The sequence below is a fragment of the Bombus bifarius genome, unplaced genomic scaffold (assembly GCF_011952205.1).
Source record: "Bombus bifarius isolate JDL3187 unplaced genomic scaffold, Bbif_JDL3187 scf7180000008190, whole genome shotgun sequence".
In the NCBI taxonomy this organism is placed as follows: domain Eukaryota; kingdom Metazoa; phylum Arthropoda; class Insecta; order Hymenoptera; family Apidae; genus Bombus; species Bombus bifarius.
Window position 1 is genome coordinate 1,338,106 of NW_022884499.1, and position 14,653 is coordinate 1,352,758.

General features: G+C 37.1%; 1 non-coding gene across 1 annotated transcript; it reads left to right on the plus strand.

Annotated features, from left to right (window-relative positions):
* The first annotated feature begins 11,517 nt into the window (after positions 1 to 11,517).
* Positions 11,518 to 11,589, plus strand: Trnam-cau. The gene has a single exon. It is a non-coding gene; the product is annotated as a tRNA-Met (tRNA).
* The last annotated feature ends 3,064 nt before the right edge of the window (positions 11,590 to 14,653 follow it).

Sequence of the window (14,653 nt, forward strand, 5' to 3'; positions counted from 1 at the left end):
GCGAGTGTTCGACGCCAGTCGACTACCTCCGGCTAGCTTCGACCTTTCTCGAGTCCTGAGTCGAACTTACACATTAGAAAGAGAAGGGGAAGGCAGGAAGCAAGGGAGAACGAAATAGTGATAGGAGGCCGGCCTCAGGCTTGGCAACCTCGACGAACTTTTGCTCAGGTCGAGGCCGTACGAACGTTTCTGTTTTCGTGCTGGAATTAAAGAGCCTCCCTCGGGATCGGGCCGATGATAACGCCGAATGTATCGGCACGTTCCTCTTGTTACGCAAGCGATCGAATTCTCTGAAAACTCGCGACCTCGAAAAAACCATGAAAGGTAAAGGCGAGTGTAAATATTTTTCTGCAAAATAAGAGTTTAATATTGAAATAAGGATAATAGCTGGCACATACGTCGGATAGAAAATAATTGCTATGCGATTAATATTGCCTATCTCATCGGCCTAGAACTTTATTCTTCGACTCATTATTCCGATTTGATTGGCAGATGCGACTGTGTTTGTTGCAGGTTTTTTATGCAGGCTCTTTTATTTTACTTATTAGTTGAAACTGATGTAAGTTTGATGTCAAACGTCTATTGCGTCTTTATTAATTCGTGTGAATGCATTATCTGCAATAGAGATGTGCGACGGTTGTCATCCGCAATTGGATATAGAAATTGTAGATATTTCTAACAATTCAATCGTGAAAAGTGGCTATTATTAATTTCTGAAGAAATAAAATAATTTCATTTGATTTGTGTCAGATGTTTAAAATTCGTGTCTAGATGAAAATCATAGGCACGAACAAAAACAAAAAAGAAAGAAAATAAAGTTAACGTTTCCTCAAAAGGATTCAGAAACGATGTAAATCCCATTGATAATATGTGTATACCTCGTTTGTATTCTGCTCACGAACTTGTGTTAGTTCGAAGGCTGCGAAATTACGTCGGAAGAAACCGGTAGCAAAATAAAGCGATACTTCTCTGTTTCTCTAATAATAGAGTAGAAGAGCGGCGTGTTGCTTCTAGATTAAATGCCGTCTAGGACCTGAGAAACAGCCAAGGTCAAGACGTTCCCGAGATTGAACGATCAACGTTGGATTTATTACCAATTCCATGCACCGATTTAGGGCGTGCCTTTTACGGGAAAAGGAAATGAGGAACGAGCTCAGCCGCGAAACATCCTGACACGTTATACATGCTCGTGTTGGTAGACAACTTGCCCATCGAAAGTCGATGGGAAATAGAAAGTACGTAATGTCATCGTTGTCCTCCAGGTTTGTCGGTGAAACGTCGAAGACACGAGGCATCGCACGTGCATTCGAACCATGAATCGCAAAGGTCTCGGCGAAAATGTTGAAATTGTGTATCGTTACGTTCAACATGGACTTGAATATGATTGATGCGTCTTTAATTTGTAGTGCCAATGTTACTAAGACCTGTGTGAATCTGTTTTGTAGCAACATTTACCAATCGATTATGCAATATTTAAAACCGATAATTAGAAAGCAATTGTAAAGCAAGATCGTTTATTTTCTAATTTTTTTTAATTAAGATATACTTATTCTTTTCTCTTAATTAAGATATTATATCTTATTGATTTATTATTATTTATTTATCTTACGATTATATCTTAATTAGGATATAAGTACAAATTCGAGATTATTGATTGAAAGGCGTGAAAGAGGGTTCTACGAAGTAAAAAAAGATGCTGTTTAAAACATCTGGATAAATCAAGCGAACAGAGGGATGCGAACGAAATAAAACCTAAATATTTTTACTACCGTGAAACTCTGGCTGTCTTGTATCATCGTTGTCTTTAATGACTTCGCGTTTGGTCAGTGCTACATTTAGACAGGAAAGCGTAAACCAGTAGCTACCAAACCACGAAAGTTAATAATACCTTTTTATGAACTACCTTGGAAGTTCATTATCACGTTTTCTCAATCATATCCTTATTATTCCTCTGATATTATCTGATTGAAAAGACAAGTATAACAACAAAAGTCCCTAGTAATCCGTAATTATCAACAACAGAAACTGTATATCTCAATGACTGCAATTACATTAATGTCTTCTTTTGCCTTCATTTTGCTGATTGTAGTTTAATATATCCCTCGACGAACATTACTTACTAAATAACATTCTTTTTAAATGTCAAGACTAAATTGAGTATAATTAGTGACTACTAGATAGACGGCATTCAGTATGATTCTATTAAAATCTGATTCCAATAAGGGTGAATTCGCATCAAACACGATATCCCGGTCAATAACATTCCTGGCGATTCCAGTCATCTACAATCTTATACGTGACTACAGAAAATTTAACGCAATATCAAAAGGACGCACGGTGTATGCAAACGAAATGGTCGATAACCATGGTGCATGCCCGTATAATTAACTAGTATCTTTTACAACGTGTTACACGCAAGAACCGGTAACAGATGGTTCGAAGACAGTGGTGCGTCTCGGTCTCAGAAATCTGACGTTCTATTAGTCCATTACGACGAACATGACGATTAAAAGGCTCCTGGAAAACTCATTCCAACGTATCGTAATCATCGTGGCAACGTCTCTATATCTTTGTCGAGTCGCGTTATTACCCTATTAGAAGCCGCAATGTCTCTTATTTGTCGTGGAACGGAAGCGCGATCTGTTTATGACAATCATTTAAACGTGAGGGAAAAAGCCATTGAAAAGACGACGTGCGGAGTTAATCTCTTAACATTAGTATGTGTTTATTGATCGCTGCTCTTTGATAACGTAAACAAGATTCCACCTCGTCAGATTGTCGTACCACGATACGCCGTTGATAACGCAACGCTTGTATTTTCACCGATGCCTTTTCACGTAAAAGATTATATGATCGTTAACTATCTGATTGTTCGCCCATTGCTACCTAACTCAATCTCTCATCAAATCAAAACCGAAGAAGTGGAAGGATACGATGTTGCAATTACTTGGCTAGTGCGCGAATGCCCAAGGTTTCAAGTAAAATTACGAAAAGATATTTTAATGCGCCTCCAGTGTACTCTGTATCTCGATATCGTGACGGATCTACACGCTAATGTAAACCAGACGAAAAGACCGCACCAGGAATGCATGGAATCAGGTTATCTGGTTGTGTTTGTCTAACAGGTGGATATTTTGTGGCCTGGTAAACACGCGACCCGATAAAGGTAGTCCTCCTAGACATATTCCAGATAACAGCCGAAAGGGGATCGTTGTTGCACCCGTCGGCTTACCGCCTATAATTTCTCTTGCCACGAAGCAATTAAAAATTTTTCCGTGGTCGGAGCACCATCGTTTAGGTCGACATAGAGCTCCCGTGTTCCGAACGATGTAACTTTTGTTTTTCTTTTCCGTTTTTTTCCGCCTCGTTCTTCTTCCCCTCTGCTTGTGTTTCTCGCCCTCCCAACACAGGTCGGCGAAACCCACTATTATCTACACGAGCGAAAAAAGAACGAGCATTAATATATATTCAGCACATACTACCACGCCGCTACAGATCATTATCCCGGCAAGACAGGACGGATAATCCACCTTCGCGCGGTTCTTTCGAGGCTTTGTTGGCCACGATCATTCGACGCTACTTTATATTCGAACGTTTCGCGAGTCACGAAATCGATACTATCGGGCATCATCAAATTTCGCCGTTATTCGTATTCGTGTAAAATTTTCAGTATACCGTCGGTCATAAAGGATTTAACGCCATTTCCAAAGATTACAGTTTCGTTCTGCATGAATTTACATCGCGAAGTTACTCATTCAAAGGAACCATAACCATACCGCTATCGATGTCTGGCAAAGAGTCGATGAAAAGTTTTATCGTACCAATTTACAAAGCAAGCTCTCATCAACGGGATTTACGACGGGTACTTTCATCGTATTTTCATGTTATAATATATCTCGTTTCGTTTCATATACTTCGTTCGTGTAAAGGAAACCGCCTGATTTGTATTCTAAAAATGAAATAGCCTCGACACGAAAGATGTAACGTTTACATCAAATCGAAATGTTAGAAAAAGTAAAAACGACACATCAAAGAGTTTCTTCACCTTCATTTTCCAAGCTGTCATTGAAATACAAGCATCCCGTTTCCAGGAATATCCGTTAAAGGAGAAATGCTCGTAACTTCTTTCGTGCTATAGGATGTAAATGAAAATATACCAGCTATGTTTTATCCGGTGTATGGTCGGGTGCTCGTGTGTCTCTGCAAACAATCAGGAACGTCGAAAATATCAAAAGTCACGTGTATGCGTTACACATGCGCGTATGTAGAATGCAGAGAGATGTTTCGAGAAAGGAAGACCAGGGTGAAAGGCGAGCCAGATGTATATATGCGCGCATAGTCAAGAAGGGTCGAAATTATCCCGGAGGAAAGGCTAAGTCGGTGCCTGTGGGCTCTCGCTTTAAATTACAACCAGGAAGATGGTGGGCCCCCAACCATCTGGACCCTTTGTTTCACTCGAAGCTCGTCCTTCCCCAAGGCACGCGATACGTACGCCTCAGAATCTTCTCCTTGGCAACTGAAAATAAAGGACACGGACGTCCTTTCCTTCTCTCTTTACTTTGACCGAGCATCACGGGGGAGAAGCTTCTTGGAGCATATAGCGGCCCTGGAACGACAGGAAGAAACGAGAATGTTGAGCGTCGTGTACCTACTAGAATTTTTCAATCCTTTCTTGCGCACGACCACACTAATTGCTTTAATTGCAAGGGGAATGTAACCACTCCACGTAAAATAGGGCCTTAACGTTCTGACCTGACAAAAAGATCGTGGCCATCTTGCATGGACTTTGAATCGTTGTCGAGGGGCTATGTATCTTGGATTTCCGAAAATTGAAGGATTTACGGGAATAAGGAGGCAGCTTTTTAAATTATATTTATCAAAGAAAAGAAAAGCGCAGGTTTCATATACAAAGGTACAAAGGTTTAGAATCGTAAGTTATAATAATCTACAACACGTTCGAAAATGTGATTTGATTTTGATCGATTTCTAGTTGATTTTTGTTGATTTGGAATTGCTTCCTTATTCCAGCATCCCCTATGGCGAGCAGATGAAATTGAAAATAGTTGTAGTAGTTGTGTTTAGTTATTCTGCAGAGAAACTGTAAGATATGAATTATTGTCATTGTTTTAATTATTAATTTATATATTTGAAACATACAACTCGTATTGAGGAAAAAATGAAGAACACTTGTTTTATAAATCGATTTCGAAGAAAATCACGGATAAGTAAGGTATAATATTTTATATTTTCCTCGCCTACGATGTCACGAGAAACAATCACCCGCCTCTCAAGAACGAACTTCCAAGAATCACTGCGCGAAGGAATAAAGTTCGTCGCAGTACGACTTTCGCAAATTTAAACACGATCCTGTTCCAAGTGTCTAGCGATTTTTATGACTTGCCGCAGGGAATATAATTATTAACGATACAAGATCGATGCAAGGTATTCTTAAACCTTTTTTTGTGAAAAAATAAAAGAACCGGAACACGAATCTGCTCGTTTCTTTTCTTCGTTATATTCTGTTATGCTTATAACTATATTTTATACTTTCCCTGCTGGATTCCACGAGGAGAAATTTTTGAACGAACTTTGCGGTCTCCCGGCTAAATTTGTTCACTTTCTCGATCTTTATTCACGTCCTACAATTTCATCACATTCACCGTTCTGATTCAACATCTGTATTATTTCAACACGTATACACGCACGGCTTGATTATCCTGCAAGACAGGAATCGCAAAGAGACCGTTTCCATCGTACTCACCTTCTTCGTCAATAGAATTCCTGTTATTAAGAACACAAGCGTAATCACGTTAGCGTTAAGTCACTATTTATGGCTAGATACTCATTAAGTTTAATAGAAGCAACGCACACACAGGCCCGGTCATGAAACCGTTATCTTGAAAGAAAGGTGTAATTTTGCAATCGTTGTAAAAAAACCGGCATGACAGCGGCGAGGACAGTAATCGAACGGTCCTTTATAATTGCCGAAGGCGCGAATTAATTTCCCGTTTCCCAATCTGGCTAGTGTTAACGGAAGCAAGAAAACGGCGGCGCGTTTAAAATCACGTCGCTCGCTGAAAGCCGTGCTACGCATTTGCGCATCGTTCGATACCGAATTCATTTGTCATTCTAAACGAATCACGCGTTTTCTCTCGTGCATTCTGATCTCAGAAAAGGGACTAACGAACCGGCAGTTCGATAAATGGCAATCGTCCCCTCGATTCTCGTCGCTCGGTCGACAAGGTTTACGCACGTGGCATCGTAATTCATCCTGCCGTGATTTTGGATTCAGACTTTCTATCGAGAAAAGAATATCGTCTCACGTTTAGACCCGACCGATTCGAATACGTGCCTCGTACAAACGTACGCCTTGCGGATAAACAGCAAAAAATTGTCTCGACCGTGAAGAAAGTCCAACGAAAGTGATCTCATAACACGACGAGCTTCGCTTATTCTCGATTCCCGTCGCATTGTCGATGAAAGCGATCCGGCGAACACATTCCTGCATCTCGTTAAGTGTCACGAAATTTGCATATTCGCAGTTTCTTACCGGCCCCCTCCGACAGTTACTCCCTTTCGGTGAGAATCTTGTGATGTAACAATTCGTCACGCTTCCAAGAATCGACGTTGAATAACAGTGCGTGAACGTCCGTGCCGATCGTCTGTTCTAATTTCTGCGATGCAATATTTTATACTCGAATTCCTATCAGCATTGTGTTATTAAGTCGTTAACAAACACTTTCGTTAGAAAACTTATGATGTCATTATCGTTATAGTACGTGTGGCATTTTGTGGTTCAATGAACGTTTCAGGTGAAGGTTATAAAATTAAATGAGTAATTATATTTTTAGTAATTATTTCATATTCTGTTACTGTAGCAGATGGAAGGAAAGATGTTACAATACATAGAATTACGTTTTCGATATACATATAATATTTTTACTGTTTTAACTATTCGAAGCCCTCAACACTTTAGTTTTGCTAATTGATACTATAGAACGAATTCTTGCCATGCAAACAGTTCTTACGCCTTACGCCAAGTATTTTCCACGAAAAGCAAGGAAAAACATACACGCTTGACAGGTTGACCGTTCCACCTACCGTTTTAATCGAGCCGCTACTTTTTACGCCCTTTCAGAGTAACGCGATCCAAAAAACCAAGTGCACTGCGTAACCTGCTTGAATCGTTAATACTCGCGCATATTTGAGAAATTAACGATGAGTACCAGCATGGTGTGCGAAAAAATTGAAAAGTGGCCTTGCGCATTACTTCCGTACATTTTCTTTTTTACCAAACTAAAGCACGATAAAGTAGGCTAACGAAAAGTAATGTGTTACACTGTAATAACCTTTACAGGAACTTAAATGAAATCGATTTAATCTGTATTCTCGTATATGTAAATGCTCCAATTGCAAATAAGTTTCGCACACGTGACGGTGTGCACACGCGTAACACCAAAATGTAAGAAATAATATCGTACTACATTATGTAACCGCATGCATTACCATGCCGTAATGCCTACGATTACCTAAATTGCACACGTACAAAATTGTACGATCTTACCCACGACGATTAATAAGCGGCTGATTGGAAATGGTATCGTAATTGCATCTTACGTATGCAATGGTATTCCACTCGTCTAAATCAACGAATCTTCTCAGAACGGTATTTTCCATCAGAGAAACAATCGAACCTGAGAACCATTTTCCCTCCACCTAAAAGTATGATCAAGCATTCAGCAAAAACTGGTGGAAACGGAATGTTAATTTGTTTCAAGGAACTTTCTTCGTCGTGCAAGGTCTGCGTGCGCGTAAAGGGGAATCCCTTTTGCGAGGTTGCTACCACATCCTTCAATGTGCAGCGAATAGTAGAGTGCGTTTCAGAATTTTCCGCGGTGACCATTTACGTGCATCGACGTTTGTCCGCGTTTGGTATCACGCGTGGATTCCTTTTTCTGTTACAGCCACGGCTCGAATTTGCATTAAAGGAGTGACGTGACGCAGTGTACCGCTCTTCTAAATGCACTCCATTTCGCGTGCCCGCGCACTCACACAAACGCAAACACATACAGGCGGACGTACGAGAAGAGCATCCGAGCACACGAATGCAAAGAGTGGCCAGGATCGATGCGAGCCACGTGGGCGACTTGTTAAGTGCACCGTCGAATCACACCCAAGCTGCAGCTTCGTATTCTGCGTTGCACCCATACAAGAGTATGCACTTTGATTTAATGCTCCACGGAGCGAGATAACACCCGACCAGTCAAGGGTCCGATTTTTTTCGGGATAATACAAATGTTCGTACGCGCGCATAATGGCGAGCAAGGTCGCGCAGAGTGTGCATTTGAGTAATCGAGCATTGTGCTTGCATTACGAAGATGGACTGGAATGGAATGGGTACAGATATGCTTGTTTGGATAACGCCGCGATCTTGATTAAACGCTCTCCACCGTCAGATCACGGATATCGTTATTAAGAGATGTTTATTAAACATTGGTAGAGTGTCGTTACGAAATTAAATATTAATAGTTGAATAACGTACGTGATGTAAGCAGAAAGGAATGAAGTATAATAGGTATTCACCTTTTACCAAAAATGATATTATTGTAATTAACACGTTTATAAAAAGTTGTCATCGATGTATGTAAACGATTTATATCTCTATATAGTTCATGTTTGTTACAGAAAAACGAAACGAAAAAATGAAAGGGGAGCAACTTGAAGATTTCTCGTAGAACAATTTAAGGGTACGGTAAAGAAATTATGTTGTAACCAAATGCATAAGATCTAACATAGAATGAGTTATGAACGTTAATATGTTGTCATTTATTCTGGGATTCTGTGGGAGGGAAAATAATGTTGTTAACGTTTTCCTTTGTTCCAGTTGGAAACTAGATTTCAATTCCGGCGCAGACACCTGGCGTCTCCGGTCGTAATACTTTACGAATAATATTAACGACGTACCACGAAAAATCAACGCCTACATGATTTACGAAATGATAAATTAATTGCACAAAATATGAAGCTACTCGTGGATCCGGTTAGACCTTGTACAAATCGGTGTTCTATAGAATGATTGATGATTAATGCATGCAACTCTCAATCAGGAAAACAATTCAAAACCTTGGTGAATAATTGTTGTATAATTGCAGAAATTATCGAAACAAATTTGTAACAGATCAGCTTTTTTTTGTATAATTCTTAGCTCATCTATTTTTCAATAAATTGACAAAGATATATATTTTTTCTCGAAAATTGTTAAAACATGTTTCTATTTAACTTATTAAATTCTTCTAATTCAATTTCATTATTTCTATACTTGTCGACATGTTGATAAGCCTACAAGATTATCAAAAATCCACTTAATGGATACTATCAATTAAGTACTGATAAATTAGTCGGTGTTACCGAGTTTGTATCCAAAATGTTTGACAGACTGAGAAAATCCCAAGAGACCAGTGGAACAATCAAACTTTGAGAGTGTCATTTAAATTCCCAGCGCAATTGCTATAATGTTCACTGTTCGCACCTCCCGTGCACAATATCAAACGACGACCTTAACAGTAAATTAATATCGATTGCAACCACCCCAAGTAATCAAACATTATAAATAATATCGTACATCCCTATAGACTTTATTATCAATTAATATGCTCACCTGAATTAAGTCACAATTGCTGACATGAATATTTTGCCCAATTCCTGATCGCTTCGTGTACCAGTTAGTAGCACGGTAACGCCAAAATGGGAACGGCAGAAGGTGGTTAATAATATCGGGACGATAATTATAGGGTGTGCCACGCATGAACATGACTTTTCGGCCATCTATCCAAAACTCGTAGAATCCTCGAACGAGTTCCACCTGCGCGGATATATGCGGTCCGGGGATTACTCACACGGCCTCCGAGGGTGCGTCGAAATAGAACGCTTAGTCAGATGTCACCAGGAACTGCATTGGGGGAGTCACCGACTCGCCACGCACGCGCGTCTTACTTTGTTACGCTTTATGTACTTGTCCAACGCTCTATGGAGGCTTAAAAGATCGCGGCATCGAAACGTGTCCATGTCTATGCGAGATGCAGCCGTGTACTGGGAACGCGATTATAACAGGCTATGGTTGGACAGGGTTACATTAAATTAAAACGTGATCCTATCGCGACCGATAGAAAGCCTGCTACTGCTCGCCAGAACCAACAGTTATCTCAACGTGTAAGCTTCAGACTCATGCAAAGCCAGAGAAATTGTATAGTGTTTTCTTTCTCGCTAGTTATATGCGAGGATATTGAGAACACTATCGTTTGCAGTTCTGAAAAAAATGGAATATTCAAAGGTGATAATATGCTGCGGATAGGTGTTTGTTAGTTTAGAATTTATGAAGGACTCGGTGATAATTTAGTTATTCGTTAAATTTTGTTGTATTCTATACAGTATAAATTGTTTTCAAAGTATATTTTGAGTATATTTTTGTAAAATTATCAGTAGTATTATCGGAACACTTATTGACAGGACAATGGATTATCGGAATATTAATTTTGCTCAATGGATTGCAAACTAAAAGCAGTTCTTACATTTTCATTAAAAAATTGTTGTTCTCATTTAATTCGTCAAATAGTACAAAATAAATGACTTTTCGTAAGAAAACATTATTCGATTATTTGAAAAAATCAATTGTATATTCGCAGCGTGTATCATGATTAATTCGCATAATTAAAGTTTGTAATCTCGTGACATGTTAATTTAAATAAATATTTTAAATTAACAATAATTACAATAACTAATCTATAGCTTCTTCAAACCTGTTGTCTGTAATTACAAAAAACTGAATGCACAACGTCAATATAGAATTAATTGCATGTTCGAAAGAACCGGAGTATTAGTGTGGACTAGCAATAAGGTAAGCTTCAGTTGAAGCACGTGGCTCGGTTGATACTACATATATAGGTGGAGGCTAGTTTAAGATTGCTGATCTTAAAAGGAGAGCACACCTGGATCAACTAAGATACTTATTTGCATCCGTTGCATCTCCATACTTCAGCCCAGGTGGTTAATCTATGTTGCACCGCTTAGATTACTTGCCTCAGGGTATATACAGGTAGCATCTTAACAAAGTTGTTTCCAATCACGTAAACATTCTTCCCTAAATTTATCTTAATTTTATATAATACGAACAAAGTAACTAAATTTAAACTAGTCTAAACTTCGTGATATAGTAATGCGAAAGGGCAAAAGCTGCAAATGAAAGATCTGAAACGACATTTGCAATTATAACTTTTATAACGATGACGCGTTGCCTATCTTCGTTGATAAAATTTTTGTGTATTAGTAATTATGTAAAATAGTATTCTGTATAATTCAAACTTACATAAAACTTATATTTTCAAATAAATTGTGCATATTATATATGAATAAATTTATATATTTTACATTATGGTATTTATTTTTTAAATTTACTTACATTTTTTGTATCCCTATATTTTTATAACGAGTTATATATATTTATAAAAGTGTCTGTCCAACAGCAGAGTGGCGCAGTGGAAGCGTGCTGGGCCCATAACCCAGAGGTCCGTGGATCGAAACCACGCTCTGCTATAATGGTTGTATATTTTTTTTTCTTGTTTCAAATTTATGAGATTCTTTGACAAAACTAAAGTAAATATGTAAAATGATAGAATAATAACATTAATGACAATCGTTTATATCAGAAAATAAGCGAAATTCAACCCATACAGGAAAAAGCACCTCGCCATTCTGTGCCTGGATTTTAATTCAATTGCGAGGGCGTTTAAATTTCAGTTTGAGTAATTTGCAATGCAAAAAGAAACAAGAGTGTGTCCTAAAGTCCCGTAAACTCAAGACACAACCGGTGAGCAATGACATGCACAACGATGGATGCCATTCCTTCGTCATTGTCCGCAAAGAAAAGATAAGACAACGAGTTCAGAAGTTCACGAGAGTTCACGGACGTAAATTTGGTGGGTGTCATATTCGCTTCGTGGAGTATCTCTTCAGAGTTTAAAAAGGAACTGCCTTTGACCGAAATATCTCCAGAAAGAAAAACACTGGTACTATCGAGTGGTATTCAGGATATTACCTTTAGACCGTAAAAAAATATTCATGGATCGTAATTTTCACCGTTACACATCAACTGATTTAGTATATGTTTCTTTCTTATAATAAAATATATTTTAACATAGAATATTATTATAAAATAATATAGTTATATACGGTTGGTTTAGAAAAATTGTAAGAATGGAAATTCATATTTTATGATTTTACGAAATTGCATATAAAAACACAGACAACTTATCTATATAGAAAGCATCGGTTGTCACTTAAAATAACTAGTTCTTCTAAAAGCATAACTGGAGAAAAGGATTCCTGCAATAATTATTTTAGTTTGTTAGTTTACGACGTGTTATTATATCGGGTAATATCCTTGTTCGAAATTAAAATTTTTTGATACTTTATAGACTAAACCGTCTTTCCATAATTGTTATGATATGTTCGAACAGAAAATACATACACTGAAGGTATTATCAACGTCCGCAATAGGAATAATTGATCCCACGCCGCTATCAAAGTATAAAAATAGGTTATAACAAAGTAATGGACTGAATTTATAAAGGAATAGAAAGTAGATAGTGACCAATGCACGGCGCCTACTCGCAAGTATTGATGGTATTTACTCGCGCTTCTTATAAATGGAATATCAATGAGATCGGGCGCGTAACCCTGGGTCGGCATTATTTAACGTGAACACGTCGTACACGTGACAAAGTGGCTTGACCGCTTGTCAAACAGGCACAAACATGAGCTTTCATGGCTCCAAAAGACCGGATCAGTACGGGTCGCGTCGCGTGGCGCGTCGTTACCGTTAAGCACAAGCATCGAATTTGCACGTGCTCGTTCCTTTATACGCACCCACGTTCATCATAAATCACGGGCGGAGCATTAAGGGCTTTGTAATTTGGTAGAACCTCGATTATTTGATTATACTTTAGATGGTAGTTCTATTTTGCGGAATTTGCGATTATACGATTGTCTATTAAAACTTTGTGCAGTTCGAAGTAACACGAAACATATTACTTAAATGAAAGGAGAAAAATAAGACTTGAGGGAATAATACGAGCAATTAGTTTTATTATTTGCTAACACATCATTTATATTCTTTTTATTGTCCTTTGTATAGAATGAATAATAATAAAATGTGACAAATTAATAACAGAAAGAATTTCTGATTACAACTATTAGAATATTTATTATTTATTATTTATTATTTATTATTATATTATTATATTATTATATTATTATAATATTATTTATTTAATAGATTGCAAAATTTTAAATTATTTTACTTTGACTTCTCAATATTCATATTTCTATTTCATATAAACACTATATAACAATGATGAAACTATTAAAATTTCCTTTTATAAGCATAATAATTTTGGTTAGGTTAAGGATTCAAATTTTCCGGATTACGCACTTTTTTCCTACTGCAATTAATGGTAGATCTCGCAATCGATATATCGATGCAATATGTATGGTATAATGTAATATACTTTCCGTATTAGAAATATACTTTATTTTTGTTTCCTCAAATAAATGAATATTCAACATTTCGTTAGTTGTATAAGTGTAGAATTCATAATAACTTATAAAAAAATTAAAATAATAATTCAATATTTTATGCTTATGTAGATCTAGTTACATAACATAGAGTGTAAAGTTCATTGTGCTTTTTTCTGTACAATTTGCCAATCAGCGTTGCGACAGATGATTTGTTACTGCTAGAGCTACAAGTGATGTAGATTTGTAGTTCGGCTGAATTCAAGAAGTAGCTTATACAATATCCGAATTAGACATAAAAGTAATTGAATTTCTTTATTCTAACAATATAGTATTTGAAGTTATGATTATGTTATAATAGATTCTAAGTGAGTATGAATAAATTCGAATATGTATTTATTGTATTAGCTAAATTCTAAGTTAACCTATTAAGAAAGATAAAAGCAATGTTAACCGGATTTTTTCATCAAAGGAATATCTAAAGTGATAAGAATAACATAGTCATTAAGCTATCCAACTTGTAATATGTATAAATATTTGTCATTTCTGTTTTATGAAATGCACCTGTCGTTTAGTAATCAACAATAGATGGACAACCTATTCAGAACGCAATTCGATCTATATCGTTGTCGTAATATAGAAGTTTGGCAAGTTGCCATATTTTAAAGTGTCATTCGTGATTCGAATTGCGTAACGTCAGATTTTTAGTAAGTGTTTTTATTTAGTATATAAAGATGATTAAACTTGTGAGCTTTGTGTAAACACACAACACAAAAAATTGTTCTAACAAAATCTATTTAGGTGATCAAAGTCATTTCTGATATGCATGTATGTATAGTATATAGCATCTTGTTATAAGACACTCGTCGAATGAGAGTAAGCAGAATACCTAAATTAACCTTTTACTAAAAATACATATCTTGTTTGTCATAATAGTAATAGTAATGAGTTGAGAGCATATGATAATAATAATGAGTTTGTTGAATATTAAGTATTTAAAAATTATTAATTATAAACGAGATATGTCATTCCTATTTTACAAATTTGAAACCATTACTTAGCAACCGCCGCTATAATGATCAAT